This window comes from Anser brachyrhynchus (genome assembly GCF_964034855.1).
Source record: "Anser brachyrhynchus genome assembly, chromosome: 16".
Taxonomy (NCBI): Eukaryota; Metazoa; Chordata; class Aves; order Anseriformes; family Anatidae; genus Anser; species Anser brachyrhynchus.
In genome coordinates this window covers 8470906-8489597 of record NC_137734.1, presented here as the reverse complement: position 1 = coordinate 8489597, position 18692 = coordinate 8470906, and the positions used below count along the sequence as shown (strand labels likewise).

Genomic DNA, 18692 nt, shown 5'->3' with positions numbered 1-18692 from the left:
AACACCCCCTTCATGCTGGAAAGATGACTTAGGCTCTTTAGAGAACGATTTCTCCATTTATGTGGAATGGGTTTTATGAGGTAAATGAGAAGTTGGATGCCAGTGACCACCTTCAGTCTACCCAAAGCACAGCCTTTCGGGTGATCTTATGTATACATCGGTCTTACCGTTTGCTTCCATCTGAATCAAGTTCAAGTTGCTGTACCACTAAAATACATTTGGAGTCAGGTGTTTTCCATTCTACCCACTGCTGACAAAGTGCATTTGTTTTATTATTCATTTTCCTACACCCTTCTCCTATCTGATGCCTTTACACAATAGCAACTCCCTTTCTCTTATTGTTTCATGCAAGGGAGATCTCACCTATTTTAGAAGGTCCTTGGGCATTTCTAGGAGTGGCAATAAAAAATCTTGGGAGTTCACTTGACTGTTAGATTGATAACTGCAATCTCAATCTGAGAGGCCACTGATGTTTCCTAGTTTTAGTACCAGATGAAGGGGTAATAAAATTTATTTAGGAACTAGATTATTCATTACAACTCAGAAGAGAAATGATAGAGAGGTCTGCTGAGGCAACTCTTGCCACTCTACTTTTACAATGACCACTTAAGCAAACCAGCTCCAACAAATGGGATAATTTCCCTGTGTTCTTTTTGTTTTGAATCAAGTATTCTTCAGGTTATTTTCATTTTGTAGAATATGAGATGTTACTAGGACAAGAGCATAGATTCAATATTTAAAAATGATTTAAATTACAGTGGAAGTCCAGGATTTGGAGTGGTTTTCATTTTCCAAATTTCCATTTCGTTTTGCATGAACTCTGAAAGTTTCACTTGTTTTTTGAAGTATGCTCAGAATAGAAGGCATGTTCCCCTTTTGGCTAAGAGAAAGAAAGTCTGTTGGCTTTTGTCCTCGACAGCTGTGGGTATGCTTGGGCCCTTGGCTTTAGGCAGAACCTGCGCAGCTCGGTTCGGTTCCTTGCCTTCTCCCTGCCACAGGCGGGCCTCAGCGTTTTGTTTGACAGTATCTGGTCATGGGCTGCGGTCTGGGGGTCGGACCGTAACTTTACATTGACTTTATAAATCACTTTTGCAAATTTACGCCCAATGCAAGCTGTAGAATAAACCTTTCCACCTCCCAACGGGCAGGGGACGCCCGTGGCGAAGCCCCGCTGCAACCCCCGGGGCAGCCCGCCGGCGGCCAGCCCCTGGCAGGGCCCCCCCTGCTGACGCGAGCGGGGCCGTCTGTGTTCTTCTCCCCGCAGGTGGCAGCGCTGGAGGAGGCCGTGGAGGAGCTGCTGGGCCAGCTGGAGGCCTTCTGCGGGCTGACGGAGGCGGTAGGTGTCGTGTCGCGGCGCCTCGCTCCCCGGAGGCCATGTCGGCGCCGGCCCCGCGGGGCCGCCATCTTGACAGCGCCGCCGCCATCTTGTCGCCCACCAGGTGGCGCTGCGGCAAGCGCGGCCGCCAGGCCACGCCCCTCTCGCATCAGACCACGCCCACCCTCCTGCCAGGCCACGCCCACCGGCCGAGCCCCGCCCCTCCCCTAAGCCCCGCCCCTCCCCGCCGCATTGCCGCTGGGGCTGGGGCTGATGGCCGAGGCGAGGTTTGCAGCAGACCGGTTCTCTTAGTGAGCTATTGGCAGTGCCTAATTGCTTGTGATAAACTCTTTAGAGCAAGGGGTGTGCGTTGCTATTTAGCTTCAGTCAGGCTTTCTGCATAAGGTGATGCTGTCTGAAGGCAGCTCGGGTTTTGATGTTGACGTGCAAAGAACGGATGTTGTTTTTGCAGTCAACTTTTCTTTCTCTTCTGTAAGCTAAAAAATATAAAATTAGGTGGAAGAACTGGCGCTGCATTTTAATCCTTCCTGAGTGCTTCATAGGATGCTGGTTTAGCTAGCTTGGACCAAGTTTACTTAGAGGGGCTCTGTCCTAAATTCACTGATATGCAAGCCATATGCAGGTGTGTTATCACTCACCACAATGTTTTTCTTCTCTGTCTTCAAGCATCTTATATAATGTATATGTATGTCATCATCAACTGCAACAATTGCTAATTGCAATAAAGTATTGAATGCACCTCAAATAGCAAGAAGTGACCAGCCAACATCGCTATTGGGTGTATGGCGTTTTTTGCTTAGGGAAAGGAGGCATCATTGCTTCCAGAAGGAAGTGACATAGTGTGGAAAGAAACAAAAGCTTAGCTCATCAGTCTCACATGATTAGTAGCAGACTTAAAAAGAGAAATAGCTGCCTTGAAAGAATGGTTGAGTATTAGTGGCTGTTTAAAGCACTTCTTTTTCCATTCAGCTTTTACAAAAATAGCTGTAAAGGAGCATGTGAACCTCAGAGCATGCAGTCTATTTTTTGATACATCTTGGCTTATATTTGTCAGCTTTAGATTCTCTAGTGTGGCACATTTAGTCTCTGCAGAATGTAGAATACAAGAAAGTGGCCCCAAATCTTTTGACTTCATTTCTGCAAGGTGATGACTACTTCAGTGATGTAACATTAGCTGTTCAAAGCAAGAGGTTTGAATCAATAGCTCTTCACTGATGATTGTATTCTGTCTGATTTACTATTAGGTTCATTCACTCATTTTTTCCATGTGGGAGCTTAGGCTAAGACTTAGATATACCTTATGCTTTTTCTCATCAATCAGGCATGCACCTTACATTGTTGGCTCCAATATATGGGAGAAGGTTAGCTTGTTGACATGGATCCAGCGAGCTTTTAAACCTCGTATGAGACTTCTTCTCTTGCCAACCTTTTCTACATAAAACACTAACCTAGTTTCAGTACACTATCTTTGCTTTGCCCATTAAAACATTTTTTCCACGACCTACAGGCTGTGAATAATTATCTAGTATGCAGATTATTGACCTTATCTGGGAACATCAAAGCACCAGAGCTAGCGTGCTGATTTTGTTCCTTTCAATCCAGTACCTCTAATGTCAGGTTCCTTTCAGCGGCACATCAAGTGGTATCTGAGAATCTGATAAATATAATGTAGTGTTTGAATTGATTCCAACTGCTGTGCGTAGCAATAATTTGGTCTTTTGTCTATGCCAACAAAAGACAAGGGGAATCTTGCGTATTTCACTTGGGCATTCAGTAAAGTATTCACGTTAAGGGATTTGGCTTTTCTCCCTTGAATGTACTGCTGCTTTTCATTTAAAAGTACTCTTGATGCATAGGTCTGAATATTAGAATGGGGAAAAATGGGATCTTCAGTGCTAGGAGGACAACGTGCTAGTTTGAGTCACACTGTTATACCTGGCTAGGCACAGCACTTAAAATGGACACCTGTACAGTAGGTAAGTTACAGTGACACTGTAAATGCAGTCCACTATACCTCACACTTGTCATGGAAGGAGCATCTTGCAATGAAAAGATTGTGCCAGAAGCATGTTAGTGCCAGGTATTTAACATTTTGCCTTCCTTAGGGCATGGACTTCAACAAAGTTTAATCAATGTCTTTTAAGTGGCTTCACAGCTCCTTAAGTGTAATTATCAACTTGTGATTTTAACTGAGCTACAGTTTGAACCAGTGACACAAAGGCAAAAAACTTCATTGTAATAACCAGACTCTTACACATGCAGTTCTCATATTGTTTTCAGAGTCATTTTTGTATCTTTTTGTGTATCTTAAAGCATGACTGTGTATCTTACAGCATGATTGAAAATGATAGCTATTCAGAGATGCACACCTGATTGAGGTACAAATTCACTACTTCCATTTCTTTGGCTTCAGATCCTTGAAGAGGATGTAGGGGATGTATATAAAATCTCTATATTTGATACTCTGCTTTTTTTTTTTTTTAAATACATATGTTGATTCTCCAGTGTACCCACCAGTTTATAAAACCACAGGTTAGTGGTTCTCAAACCATTGAACCTTCTTGCAGAACTCACCCCAGGGAAATGATACCTATGTAAATTTTGCTTTTTTGTGGTTCCGCAGACCAGCTGCTAACTGCTTATCTTTGTCTCATGGACTTACAGTTTGGGAACCTCCTCCCTGAGACCCTAGGTGTGAATCCTGGTTTCATCACTGGGGAAAAGAGGGGAAGAGGTTATGTTTGGTTAGCTGTGGCTAGGGTTTGCTAACTTCTTAGGAACATGCCAACCTCAGGTTTCCCTTTTCTCACCACTGAGCTGTTCAGTTTACCACTGCTACTTTTGCTGATGGTTCTTTGATGTTACTTTGTGTTAACATATAAAGAAAATAGAGAGCCTTTCAAAGAAACCCCTGTGACAACAAGAATTTGCACACTATATTTTACTTGTGGCTCCAGCTACTTTTTTTTTTTTTGACAAAATACCAAGGATGCGTGCTTGTTTAACTTGTACAGCTTAAACTACAGTGTATGCAGGAATTGGGTCTCACTGCCCTACATGCAATGTGCTGTTCCTGGTATGTGTCCTAATTCATCGTTCATACTCCGGTTGTGCTGTCTGCTAAGTGACTTTTGCGCTGTTGGTTTGCTGCCTCCTTGGGCTTTGTCTTGCTGACTTGAACTATTAGAAGACAAAGTTCGGTCAAACCTCCATTCCCTTCACTCACTCCTCAAATTAACATAGTAAAATCTAGTAAGAGGAGAAGAATTTGGTTTTGTTCTTGTTTTCCCCCAAGGACTGCTGTGTTCTGGTGCTTGTGCTGAGCACTCAGCTAAGTCTTCAGTAAATGAAGTAAAATAATTGCACAAGGGGAAACAAATCTTGTTTTATAATGTGGGGTTTCAGACCAGTCTTGCTTTCCCTGGCTTGTGAGAGGTTGCTGTACCAAGAGAATCATTTCCCTTTGTCGTGCGCTGGCTCCTCTTGAACTCCTCTGTCACTGTGGTTCTGCAGACTGCTGCAAGACGACTCTTCTTGAATCATATTTGCATGTCATTCCCTTCCATCACAGGCTGCTTGCTGGAAAACAACTCTTCTCTATCTTGTATTGGTTGTTTGCTTTTACCCTCAAATAAATATGGTTTAGATTTGTTCCATGTCTGCTATGACCTTGTTATGTTGATAGTTTTTGTACTGGGTCTGTACAACATCTCTCTTTTTCTGGCTGTATCCCAAACTGTGATTATATTTACAGAAGCTATCTAGCATTTAGCTGTAAGAGTGGCTTTGCTGTAGTTCTTTCCGAGAGGAACATTAGTGAACAAGTTTGTTGGTTTGTTACCTTATCTTTGGGAATTACAGGCTCAAATTTTAATCTGATGTAATTTACCTGAGTGTGAACCTCACCTCAGATCACCAATTTGTTTTTCACTTCTGCTTTATTATAAAGATTTGGGGTTGGCGTGCCCCCACCTACTACTGACCCCCCCAAAATTCAATAGGACAACTCTGGAATTTATCTGCTTTAGCTCCTTCATTTTCTGTTCTTTTTGTATTTTTATTATCGGTTTGACTCCATTTACAGGGATCTGGCCTGACTGTCTGTGCTTGTTTTCTGTTGGATATAAAGTACATACTGTAAAGATAACAGCATGTGGCTGTGTGTGCATTGTTTCACTGCCGGGTGGATGTAGTGCTACGACCAGTAATACAGGAGACACTGTTGGTTTGTTTACAGTAGAAAGCTATTACTATTTTGATATGTCTGTTTGATCACATATCACAGAATGTTTATAGCACTATTAAGCACTTGATCTGCATTTACTCATGCTGGTAATAAAAATACTATAAAATCTTACTAGGAGTCATTTTATACGTATCTAGCTTCATCCATTCTAAGCTTTTAAAAACACTACTTCTTTTAAAAAGAAAAAAAGTGAGTCGTATCATCAATAAAACTTCTAAGTACTCATTAAAGTTTATAAAGCATAGCCCAGCTCTTGGCCTATCTTTTTTTTTTTTTTTTTTAATTCTGTTAGCTGTAGCCCTCTGACTGGAGGTGTATCTTACGGCCACCTAACAAAACACTTGCAGTTGTTTATGTAGGGAATCAGGTAATTCTTGCTAACACAAAACTTAACAGAATTTCAGATAAAATTCAGGCTGTCATATGGAGATCAAAACCAACCTTAGTTGTATTAGCAAAGAAACAAAATTCCTGCACTAGGGCACTTAGAATTGCGGAAACTGACAGGTGCTGGGGAGCAGAAACTTTCTCTGAGGTGCTTACACTAGAACTTTGCGTGAAGATTCCTGCTGTCCTGAGCCCCCGTTGGAGACTAGATGCTACAAGTGGTGTAATCAAAGATCTGACCAAGCCTTTTCTCTGTTTTGGTGTTAGTATCAGACTGCATTGCAAATTGAATTGTACTATTTAGGTGTAAATGGTCTTTTAGCACCAGTTGATAGCCAAGAGTGACCTCCTGCTACCCCTGAATGAGGATAATTTGCCACAGGCTAACTCAAATCCTTTTCAAAAACTATTGATTTTCAGTTTAAATCCATCATTACCCCTCATGTCTGCAGCATTTCATAATAGAAAGTGAGAAGTGTCTTGGGAGGAGTAGCATGGAAATCTGGGGAGAAGAGGAAGGCTGGTTTTGAGGCCAGAGCCCTGTCAGCTGCTATTGGTTGTTTTGTTGTCTCATTGATTACTTGTAAAAATGTTTTTCTCCCAATCTCTGCTTAACAGCATACTTACAAAAGGGCCCTTATGATATCGTTTCTGAGTAGAAGTGCTTTGAAATATTAACATGAAAAAAAAGGTTTATCTTCAAGGCTCATTCTCATGTGATATTTTTTTCTTCAATGCAGATTAGAAGCGATACATCAGAGATCCTGGAAGAGACCATTCCACTCATTAAAGACAAGGTGATGGAAATGAACCACGTCTATGCCAGAATTGATAAATTGGAGGTTTGTTAATTGCATTGGAAAATTTACATTCTTCTTTTTGTGTGTTTTATAGGTTAACTGCCTAGGTATTTGCATGAAGCACTCATGTTTGTTTTTCAATCAATGTGATTCTTACCTGTGGTTCAGCACATGCAATTGCTTCTGGTTTTGGAACATCACAGAGTAATTTATTGCTGTGGATTCTACAATTCCTAATGCTGGATTAAAAGCACTAGTTATGTTTTTGATGTTAATGATAATGCTAATAATGTTAATTTGTTTTGTGACTCAAAGGAGTGTCTGTGAAACCACTTATAAATTAAAAAAAAATTAAAGTCTTGCATCCAGTGCTGAACATACTCAAGCTGTTCATGATAGCTTTATGTAGTTGTGGGGAGATCTTTGAGCCCCCCCTCTTCTGCTATGTATTTTGGTGTTTATTGTATCTTGAATGAGGGAAGCCAGCATGACTCACTAAGATGCCCTCACCATATTTAGTAAGCAGTATGTTAAAATTTGTGTCAACCGAGGGCGAGTTTGCCTCTAGGAGGAATATAATTAAAACATGACGAGATAAATTGTGTAATGCTTAAAATCACTTTTAACTGACTTAGAAGTGAAATAAACTGAGTGTTTGTGGCATTAATTCCAGATAGACAGTTCTTAAGCTTCAAGCTCTACCCCTGTACTAAGTAGTAATATTCTCTGATGAGATATACAGCTGTGGGAGGGACAGGGCAATTGACTTTGCTTTCAGCAAGTTTGGTTAAATGCAAATTTTTTTTTGTAGTTTGCCTTTTTACACCTATATTTGATAACAGATTTATCAAAACACTTCATATTTTATGGACAGCACCAGGAGAAAGATTGCCACAGGGAACTGAGGCAAGGCAATTTAGACCAAAAGTGGGAGTCAACTGAAACCTGTCTGATTTTCAGAACTGAGTTACCCTAGTCTAAGAAATAGCACACTTGACAATTTGGCTATACCTGGATGTATACTTAAGCTGGGTCTTTGAACAGACAAAGAAAATAAAAACTAAGCAATTAATTGTCCCAAAAGCATGGCAAGCAACAGAGCTCCTTTTTTTTCCTCCCCCCAATACAGCGAGGGGAAAAACGCCCTTCCTGCGCCTCACTCAGTTCCCTTAATACAGCTATAGGAAGATAATAATTTGGAAAATGAAGACAGCCCCAGTCTTCATGATAGGCTACAGGTTGCCCTTGAAAAATGCAGCAAACTTTTGTTGATAGACTTTCTGTGTTATCAGACTAGGCTAATACCTTCATTGATTAGAAATCAGTTTTTCTCCCTGACATTACCAGCTGTAATGGCAGTAATCTGAGAACACAAGATTAAATTGGCAATTTGAGCAGGAGTTAATGTCTTAATTAGAACTTTTAAATTTAAAGCTTAGCATCCATTGGGATTTTTAAGGGAGAAAGTAACTTGTACCCCCAAGAGTAGAAAAGGGAGGAACTGTTGTGTAATGGCTAAATAGCATAAAATTCTGCTGGGTTTTAACTTTGATGTTGCCACTGGTATGTTTGGAGCAATTAATTTACCTGCTCAACCTTACCTTATCCCTAAAATGGGCAGTGCTCAACCTCTCTCTCAAAAAAAAAAAACAACAAGGCTTAATCATTAATAGTGGGTATCAAAATTATTTATAGGTTTGTATTTTAACAAATACTTTTTTTTTTTCTTTTTCTAGTTGGCTTTCCCTTATGGCTCAAATTTAAGCTGAAACTGAACTGATGTATGCTTTAGGTCAGTCATTCCTGACCTTTTTTTAGCTAAAGGCACCTGCTATTATCTTTTCCTCTGCTCTCTCCTCCCTCTTACCACTGTGGCTACTTTCTCACTCCCACCAGAAGTTGCAGTGTCTTTGTGGGTTCAGAGGAGCTTTTCACCTCACTGCTGAAATGTTGCCAACCCTTTAGACGCTATGGAAAGACTTAATTTGTGTGCTGAAGAGGGAGCAAAGCTGTGCCCTTAGAAAAAGAAAAAAAACTAGCCTTAGGTCATAAAGAGTGGTTCTTCTGATGGCTGTAAATATCTATAGTCTATTTCTGAACATGTGCCCCTTTGATATTTATATTAGCAATAGTGCATTTTGATATCTTGTTAAAGCTTTTTCTTTGACTTCTGATCTCTATCTAGGGTAATGCTGAAATCCAGATCAGGTGCTTTTAATTTTCATAAGGTGTTTCTCCTCTCTCCATAGGCATTTGTTAAAATGGTTGCACACCATGTTTCCTTCCTAGAAGAGCAAGTGCTTGAAGCAGAGAAGAGCCATGGCACTTTTCTTAATGCTGTTTGCAAATTGTTTCAGTGTGCAACTATCCCATCTTTTAAAAACGTGAGTATTTTTAAAGTTGCTTTCAGAGGATGGGGAAGATGTTAAATACCTTTTCTAGATCAAATGTGGCCTTCCAGGAGATTTGATTTTTAATTTTAAGTGGTGCAAAAGAGATATCTATGGTTTGCTTCTGTGAAGGGATTTTTTTTTTAAACAGATTCTTTCAATGAAATTATTTAGTAGTGCCTATATCCCCCCCTCACCCCCCACCCCTTTTTTTTTCTCCTCACAGAGATGGTACAGTATTATGCTGATATGCATAAAACCAGGTAGGCAATAATATGCAGGTATCAGTGAATATGTAGGGACAGCTGAACCAATTCAATTTTTTGTTTGGTGTCAGAGCAACCTCTAGAAACTTCCATTGCAGAAGTGAAGTTCAATTTCTACAGGTCCAGGACAAACCTTAACTGCTCAAAGAGTATAATGAATATGCAGAGGCATGGAAAGAAGATGGTGCATGCTGATTTGGTCTTTGGATAATTTAGCTGTCAAACTCTAGTGAATCTTTAGAAAACCCCAGTAAAAAGTGTAACTTGGCCAAATTTGGTAATATTTTCATAGCAATGGGAAAAGATGTCCCTGATATGAGGGCAGTTTTCTGCCAATTTAAAATTTCTGCTGTAGCTTATGAAGGCAATGGAGCTTTTCAAAAGGGCTAAACGACACATACTTTTCCTTAATTTTGTTATCTAAATTGGCTTATTTTTGTTCCCTAAAACTTTCCAAACATGTTAAGCCTGCAGCAGATACCCAGTCTGGGAAAAGTATCAATGCTGGATTTTTTTGCAAGGTTGGTCTGCCTATACAAATAATGTTGTATAACCAGGATGCCAAGAAGAACGGAGAAGGCCAGACTAGTTACTCAGATGCTGGCTTGAGTTGGGCTCAAAGATAGTACAATGTTTTTAATATTTTTTTTTGTCCTTATAAAGAAAAATCTCAAATATTGTGTATTCATTCTTGCAAGCATCTTGGAATGATAGTATTAGTGAACAAAAGAGAAAAACAAATAGGGAATGGTGTAACTTTCTACTGTATTGATCTTGTGCCCTTCCTTTCATCTTTTTCCCCAAATATAGTACAACTAGAAAGCATGGTGAGAGAGCTAACTAGGATGAGCACAGATAAGAAAAGTTCTTTCACAGGAATTTCTAAACAGAAGATTTAGCCTGAGGGAGGACTGGACTGGATAGAGATTTGTGAAGTCATTCTGTATGTGGAGCAGGTGAATAGAGAATGATTATTCACTCCCTGGCATAATTCAAGAACTATGGTAATCCAAAGAAATTATCAGCAGCAGGTTCATGCAAAAAAAAGGGAGGTGCTTACTTTACATGATGTATTGATATGCAATGACACGTTCACAGGATGTTATGTATTCCATAAGTGGTCAGACAAATTCATGTAAAGTAATCCAAAAATTGATATTTTAAATATACATATACCAGTCCTTCAGCCATGAATTCTTGGACACTGGGAAGTAAGCTGGTATTTTCGCCCTTTAAACCTTTCTTTAGGCAATCCCTTCATCTGGTCTATCCTGGACCTTTGAATAATGCAGTACAGCTACTTGTTAATGACTTTTATACTGTGGTTCTCACTGTAAATTCTGCTTCTGATTGGCAATGCTCTGTGTTGGTAAGGAATTACTAATTTCTAATGCCAGTGTGCAGGAAGCACTGAATTGTTTAAGGATATAAACGGAGTTTGAATTTTCTACAGCTACTTTCCTTTTGGTTTGGCTGTTGCTTGAAACCTAATAAGATCTCCACCAACTAATGAAATTTCTGTACTGTCTCCAAATCTGTTTCTTTGTAGTTGTCCATCCTCTTTCCTCTGTTCTGTAGGATATCATGGCACAGATGCCCCTTAGGCATCCTTTGCCATTTGAAAATTAGGACAGTCCTGACCATTTTTGTAGGTGAGTTTAACTTGGTCTGAAATGATGGTACCAAACTTGTATATCTTCTCTCTGTAGCCTTCTTGATCAGACTGGGTATAAAAATTTGAGAGTTGCCCTCTTTGAGCAGAAAGAGTGTGTGCACATATGTGTATTTCAGCTAAGTGTTTTCCTTGTCTGATAAAACACGCTTGCTAATTTAAGTGCAAGGAAAATCTCATTCACATTGTTTTGCCATTATATTGCAAGGTGCAGTCTTTTTTTTTTTTTTTTTTTAATCTTTGACTCAGTGTTTGGGCATTCAAGTTGTTTCATATAGAATTCCAATGCATGGTAACACTGGGAGAGGTGTCAAACCTGTGGGAGAAAATTGAATAATCAGAATTCGCGCTTTGTGTTAGGAATATCCAGAGGTGGTTTGAAAAGAAACGACCTTATACTAAATATAAATTACAAATATGACTGTGTAAGTCTGACAGGTTATAAGAATATAACACCTCCTGGGGGAATAGAACAGAGGAAATAACTTTCTCCTGTGAAGTTTGCAGCTCTGTAGCAGAAAAGCTTTTCTCCTGTAAAGATTGAACTCTGTATGGGAGAAACTGTGAATTCAAATCTTTTGTCCAAAGATTTTATCTGTGCCCTGGCTGAATGGGGTTCAGCAATCGTAGAGAAAGGACAGGAAACCTATTTTAGAAAACTTTAGCATGGGGAGTTTAAAAAAAAAAAAAAAATCACTAGTATCTTTTCCAATGGACCAAAACCGAACATCAGTAATTCTTCCATTTTTTCATGCATTTTGTGATAACTGGCATTTCTTAAAACCGAAAAATGTTTTCCAGTGTCATTAGATAATACTCTTAACAGAGATTTATTTTTAGAATAATTTTTAACCCTTGTATAGTTGCAGGGAAAGGCTTGTAAAATTATAACTTCAAAAAATCTCATATCAGTGCTATGAAGAAAATGTACTCCTTAGATTTTTCAGAGACTTTTTATTGTCAAACCAACAGCATAGTTCACGAATGGCATTGATTGGCAATGCTGCAAATGTTCTCCTCCAAGTGATTCCATTAGTTACTGGGCTGCCAACGCAGTGTTGCATGAATTCTAAACCATGGTACAACCGTGAGGGATATTTCACAAAATGTTGCCCTTTTCCTCTTCAAGCCAAAACTGGGGTTGATATATGATGGATCAGACACGGTTCTGAGAAAATATGCAAGTGGAAAAGATCCTTGGCATTCACAATTAGCTATTAAGTGCTCAGAAAAAGTCATAACTTACTAAGGACAAACATAAATTAATGAGTTTTAATTCTGTAAAACTGTTCTTTACATAATCTAAACCAGCAAAAATTGGTTCATAACTGTCCTCAAAGGTGATTGTGATCCAAACTGGGAAACTTTACGAATAAGAAAACCAAGATATTTTTGTTTCATGTTCTTTTCAAACATAATGAGAGTGACTGGACTGATACTCAAAACCAAGTCTGATAAGCATACAGAAAAGAAAGGGATGGTAGGTGTATTTGAAAAATCATTCTGGAATTTTGCTGCATAGTGTAAAGAAGCAGATAGTCAGAAATTCACTGTAAGTAGATCTTTTTACATTATTATTCATAAGCCCTTAATACTGTAGTGGTAGTGGGTTTTGTGCCTGCAATTGCCTGGCATATTGAAAGCACATAAAATGTCTTAAGATTATAAAAAGTTGTGTTTCCATTTTAATTTTCTTACTTTCCATTGTACTCACAAAGTGTCCTTAGTGTTTTGGTTTGTGCTGCCAAGCAATGAGTGCATGTTTTTATTTGGAGCATAACTTAATGCTCTTTGTATTTCTTTCCAATAACAGTTTTTAAGTTTAATATTAAAGGCATGTTAATTTTAATTGTTATGAGATTGTTGTCAATTATTGATGATAATCTTAGGAATTTTCAGAATTTCTTATTGAACTTGGGAAGAGATTATTTGTTTTCTTGTATTCAATCCCAATTTTCTACTAATGTAATCTCTAGAACAGCAGCTGGTCATCTGAGGAGGGTTTTGCTGTTTTGTCTGGACTAAGGTGCTCGCTAATGGTTTGGTTTGGTTTGGTTTTTTTCCCTGACACCTAGATTTTGGCAAATTGAACTGGGAACTTGGTAATGGGATATGAAGTACCGTCAGTTTATTTTACCTGCAGCTATGCTTGAGGTTGATCCTGCCCTATTCTGATTCGGACTGATCCGCTAGCCGCTTTGGGAGCCCCAGAGAGGTGGCAACGGTTGTGTGTTGAGAAAGGCAACGCTTCAAAATAGGAAGATACAAGCGAGGGGATGTAGCAGGCCCAGAGGTCAAGATTTCAGCTACCCGTAGCTTTAGCCCTCATTCACCTGCTTCTCTGAGGGAGCTTGCACAGTTCTTGAAGTGGAGTCTGAGCTGCTTTACAGTTTGAGTCTGGCGTGTGCTAGGACAGCTTGAGAGAAGCTGCAACACTATGCTTGGACAGCAAGCGAGCAGTGCCACTGGTGTGAAGGAACAGGAGGTGAGGGCGCTTGGGGCTTGAACACAGCGCACAGGAGTAGAAATACAGACCTTCACATTAGGGGAGGCTGGGGGGGAGAAGTGGGGAGCGTGGGTTGTAGGACCCAGCAGGCACGTGCACAACAGTAGGTAGTTTCCAAGTGTGTGTGAATGGAAGTCAAAATACGAAATGCTGCGTGTTCCCAACTGAATGATTTTGTTTGAATGCACTTACAGCAGGTGTGAAAAGTCTTTGCACTAGAAGCTGTCCAAAGCAAGAGAGTACAGTGGTGCGTAAATAAGGACTTGGGTAGCTCATGTTCTGAGCTACATACACAGCAATGGGGAGAAGTTGTAGTGTGATTGCTGCTTTACAGAGAATGACTGGTGTAAAGGGTCTCTTGTACTAAACAGGTGTCGCATGGAGGAAATCAGCTTTTAATCGAGCCATCACGTTGAAATGTTAGCAAAAAAAAAATCTCTAACATTCAACAATGGAATTAAAATAACAATCTAGAATCTTTTTAATCAGTGCTAAGAATGGCTTCTGACTTCCTGTTCTCCAGTGGGAAGGGATTAGGCCCTTCATGTTTTGAAAGAGACTGAGCCAATTCCTGTTGCAAAATTCCAGTAGAGATCAAATGAATGAAAAAAACAGGAAAAACTTGATTTGTCAGAAAGCCACCTACATTAGTGCTCTCATCTCATTTCTGTCATCGAAATTGCTTTTAAACTATAATTGCATCTCACTGACAAAAGCTTCTGGCTACATATGTAAAGATTTGTAAAATATTGCTTTTCTGTAAGCTGGGTTGATCTGTGCCAGAAAATAGAAACCCAACCTCTGCGTGTAAAGAGCTCCTCCTCCAGAGGTCAGTTTCTGTGGCTCTATTGGTTCGTGTTGTTGAGCTTTAAATATATTCTGCAGTACATGGTTTACTAGGCTTTGATGCTTGCTCTTGGAAGGCAGGAAAAAATCTTACTTCAGAAACATTTTACATAACAGTGCCATGTGCAGAGTTAAAATGAATTAGTTACAGAAAAGATATTAGCTGGTGCCAGAGAAATAAGCGGTAAACATCTCTCCACCCTGCCCTTTTTTTCACATTCTTTTGGCGGCTACTGTAAGGAATGCAGCAAGCAGTGGCTCCTGCTCACACTATTGATTTAAGCATTTGCATGTTATACATTGCAGCTCTGCACCAGCCTGTTTTCTTGGGGCAATACAGGATGTCTTGGGTTGTATCAGATTCTCTGTTTGTGCTGTCATTTCTGTCTTCCATGTGAGGCTCTGTGCCATCATATCCATTGTTAAACAGGACTGTGTGCAGTCATTGTTACAAAACAATGCATGTAAAATACACAGCTCACGATTCCGGTGGTTCGGGCTTTCTATTCATAAACGTGTGCTGTGCTGCTATAGATTCTTTTAAAAAACAAAAGCAATAAAACAAGAAAAGCTAAAACTTGGCCGCTGTGTCTCTAACATGAATGCCCTCAGGCCATCCGAGCAGCATGTTGTGAAAGGTGTGGTTGAGTCAATATCTTAGCAGAATTACTTCCCTGCATTTTTCGCACATCTCAGTTTCTTTGTTACAGGTGTGCCATTTATATCTCTAGTGTTAAGAGAAATTAACCATGTTTTGCAATATATTAAAAATATTCTCTTCTACTAAACAAACGATGACTATTTTCCCTGTTTCTGTGTTTCATGGGTTATACTGTTTTCCTCGGTTTACGCTCTACCAGCTACAGTTTAATCTCTAGCTGAGATGCAGAAACATACTGCAGATTACACGATGTTAGGGTTAAACATCTCAAATGTATTGTAATCCACTGAGAAAGTATGTTCTTGCCAGCCATAGTTGTGGTGAGCTTGTTGGGAACTTTGTTTTACCATATTTCTGTGGATTATTGTCTCCACAGCATGGTATGCTCCTCCATTTATTTCTGTAACCATGTAATATATACTTTTGTAATAGCGTCTCATCGGAAGAATGTCTGTAGAAATTGTGGTCTCAGTGTGACAAAAACAAAATTTTCTGTCTTTATTTTGTTCCTATTCTTAATTCTGCACCAAAAAAAAAAGTTCAATTCATAACTTATGGTAGGGTCTGTATGGCTTAATTGAGATCAGGATGTGAATCTTGAAGCACACGACTGACAGTAGTTCCAGGCGCAAACCGCTTGCTGTGTAAAGACACCAGACAAACGGTGGGCAAAAGGAAACGTGTGTGCCATCATACTGATGGGAATTAGAGGCATACAGAAATAAAAATGACTTTACTATAGTTGTACTATAAATCTACAGTACAGCCTGGCACTATATTGAAGTGTCCACAGAACATTAAGTAGAAGACTGTCTCCAAGAAACTTGTTTGCTGAACTATGATAACACTTCAGCTTTCCACTTCAAGTCCTTTTTTTAAAGGATTAAGGTAAATACATGATTTTTCAGAAGTGAATGAACAATCAATTTTATAACCGGATAAACTGGTACAAGACCCAAGAAGATACTGTGAGGTAGTAAAGGGTTTATGCAGAAAAATCCTCACTCCAGATATTCCACACAGAGTAATTTCTATGTTAAAATCTGGATGCAGTTGGCACAAGAAAATATTGGAAAGGAATTTCTATTCTGATGTGTCTTTTATAATGCAGAACACGTAGCTTGTGGATTTTCACAGTATCCTGATGTGATACTCAGCTGTGACCTTCACTGTAAATCAAGTTATTTTTATGACTGTTTTTTTCTGGAAGTGCACTTATAGATTAAGGTGAATGAAATATGAAGGTGATCTGAGAAATGAAAATCTTGATCCTGCATAAATACTTTCAAATCAAATTAATCATAAGTATGTGTGTAGATATCTACTCACATGCAAAATGATCCACAAAATGCTGTTGTTTGTGAAATCAGTCTGAACTTTAGCATTCACCAAAATACCTGATACGATTTGTGTATGAAGTGAGGAGTGAAGTTAGTGAGGCTCTGGCAATTTTTTTTCCTTCTTCGTTTTAACGAATGCAGTGTAAGACCACAGTGCTGTTACGAAGTTGCCTGTTCTCCAAAATGTCTTGAGTAAGCAAGGTCAGTTTGAAGAAATTATAATTTTTACACAGGCATAGTCTGACAAACGTGGGTTCTACTTCCTTGCTCTGAGCAGTGTGAGTCTTACTCTCGCCCCGTGTCGTGGTCTGCTTATGGAGTTTATTATTGCCTTCCTGTCTGCCCTCCCTCACTTTCACACAGATGTCCAAATAACTCTCCCCCCCTGCTTTTGCTGCCACTTAGACGGTTCTAACTGGGACGCCCACCACCTTCTGAAAATATTTTATCAACTTGTTTTCAGTGCCTCTCTTTTTTCTGTATAAGAGACAGTTGCATATGGAAGCCTCCTTCTGCATTCTGCCGGCTGCCTCTGTGACTCATTTTCCTGAATGATTGCTATTCTCTTGGTGGTTGTATGTCTTTCACATCAGTTTTGGCTGGGACCTTTATTTTTAAAAAGTTGCATGTCATCTAGGAGCATGGGTAGATGTTAAATGCATCTAGAATAAATACCTGTTTTACATGGCAACAGTGAGACTGGAATAACTTGAACTCAAGTAAGTGTAGTGGCTGTCAAGTTTTTCTGATGAACATGACAACTCGGCTGGATCTTTTGTTGGTGTGCAGAAGTAAAGGGAAACCAAGGTTTGTTTTTCTTTCATATGCTGGGCTATTAACTGGGGCAGTTTAGCAGCTGCTTATGCAGTGTGGAGGGACACTAGAGAAGAGACAGAAGTCAACTGGGGTTGAAAATCACTACTGCTGTCTTAGTGCAAGCTCTTCTCTCTTTGAGCCTTCAGTTTAATATATGCGGTCTTGAAGTAGCAGTAAAAGGGGTGATCTTGTTCCAACATACTTTAGAAAACGAGAATTTGTATGTTGTTACAGGGGAGATGCGTATCTTGTTTTCAAGCATCAAAACTGTCCTAGGTAAATACACATTTTTGCAGCGGTCTTAAAATTATGCAAGCTGTTAATAAAATCTGTGCAACATTTTTTTAGTACAGAGAAAGCTACTCAATTAATTCAAATTTCAGGAAAAGGGCAGTAAGTAAGGAACTAAAGATGGTAATACTTACACATATGGGTTTCATTAATGTGAGAATGATTGAAATGCTAAGTGAATTTAAGAAACACCTGGTCTCCTTTGTGGAGAGGAAAGATTGATCTGGTGTGGAAGTAAAGAGGCTTGAGCTTTAAATACAAAGGATCTGGGGCCAGATAGGTTTTTTTGCACTATTAAGAATGTCTTGTGTTCACGTATTTGTGACATGATTATATCCTGCTAGCGTCCTTTTTCAGTCATGTGCAACGTAGGCCAATAGTTGTTTGCTTTGGTTATGACCAAAGTTGTTTGTTTTTTTGATCATTTGCAGTCATCAGAAATAGGAGCCCAACAGCCAAATAAAGTTCTGCTAATATCAAATCATGGCAGGTAAAGTTAGGAATACACCCAAAGAAAGGAGACATCCAAAGAGTCTGTAGTTTTGTGAAGGTAAAATAGTTCTAGGCACTGGTAATAGGGAACGGATGAGATGGATCCTGAGCCAGAAGTCACAGTTTCAAGTTTAATGCGCTGACTAACTTTATCATTGCAACTAGGAGCATATATTGGAGCCAGTGTTCGTGCATGGTTACTGCACAGTGATTTTTGTGAAAAGGTTTTGTTCATTTTTCCAGTCAATAAGTTTCTACCTCAATTGCCATCACCACACATGGTTCTGTAGGGAAACTTGCTTTGGAATTTACCCACCTAGATCAGGACAACAGCCACTGCCCTGCTGCTGCTGCTCCTCAGTGGATCTGGCATACTAATGGCAGGTGCCATGCCCCAAAGTAGCCATCAGTTGCTTGCATGATAAGCACCCATTCAAAGCATGACAGTTTTAAAAAGGCACAAATGCACATCTGTTTGTTGTTGTTTGTTTTTGTTTGTTTGTTTTTCTTGGCGATAGATAATCAGAACTTCATGGCTTCAGAAATATTTATTCCTTGGTGACCTTGTGCCATAGCAAATTCCTTTTCACTCGCATTACTGAAAGGCTTGATTGCACTTTAGGAATATTACTAGAAACACACT

General features: G+C 39.5%; 1 long non-coding RNA gene across 1 annotated transcript; it reads left to right on the top strand.

Moving 5' to 3' along the window:
- Window positions 1–1279: 1279 nt before the first annotated feature.
- Window positions 1280–9153, top strand: LOC308178893. The gene is made up of 4 exons (XR_013940021.1): window positions 1280–1336; window positions 6710–6766; window positions 8506–8561; window positions 9019–9153. It is a non-coding gene; the product is annotated as an uncharacterized lncRNA (long non-coding RNA).
- The last annotated feature ends 9539 nt before the right edge of the window (window positions 9154–18692 follow it).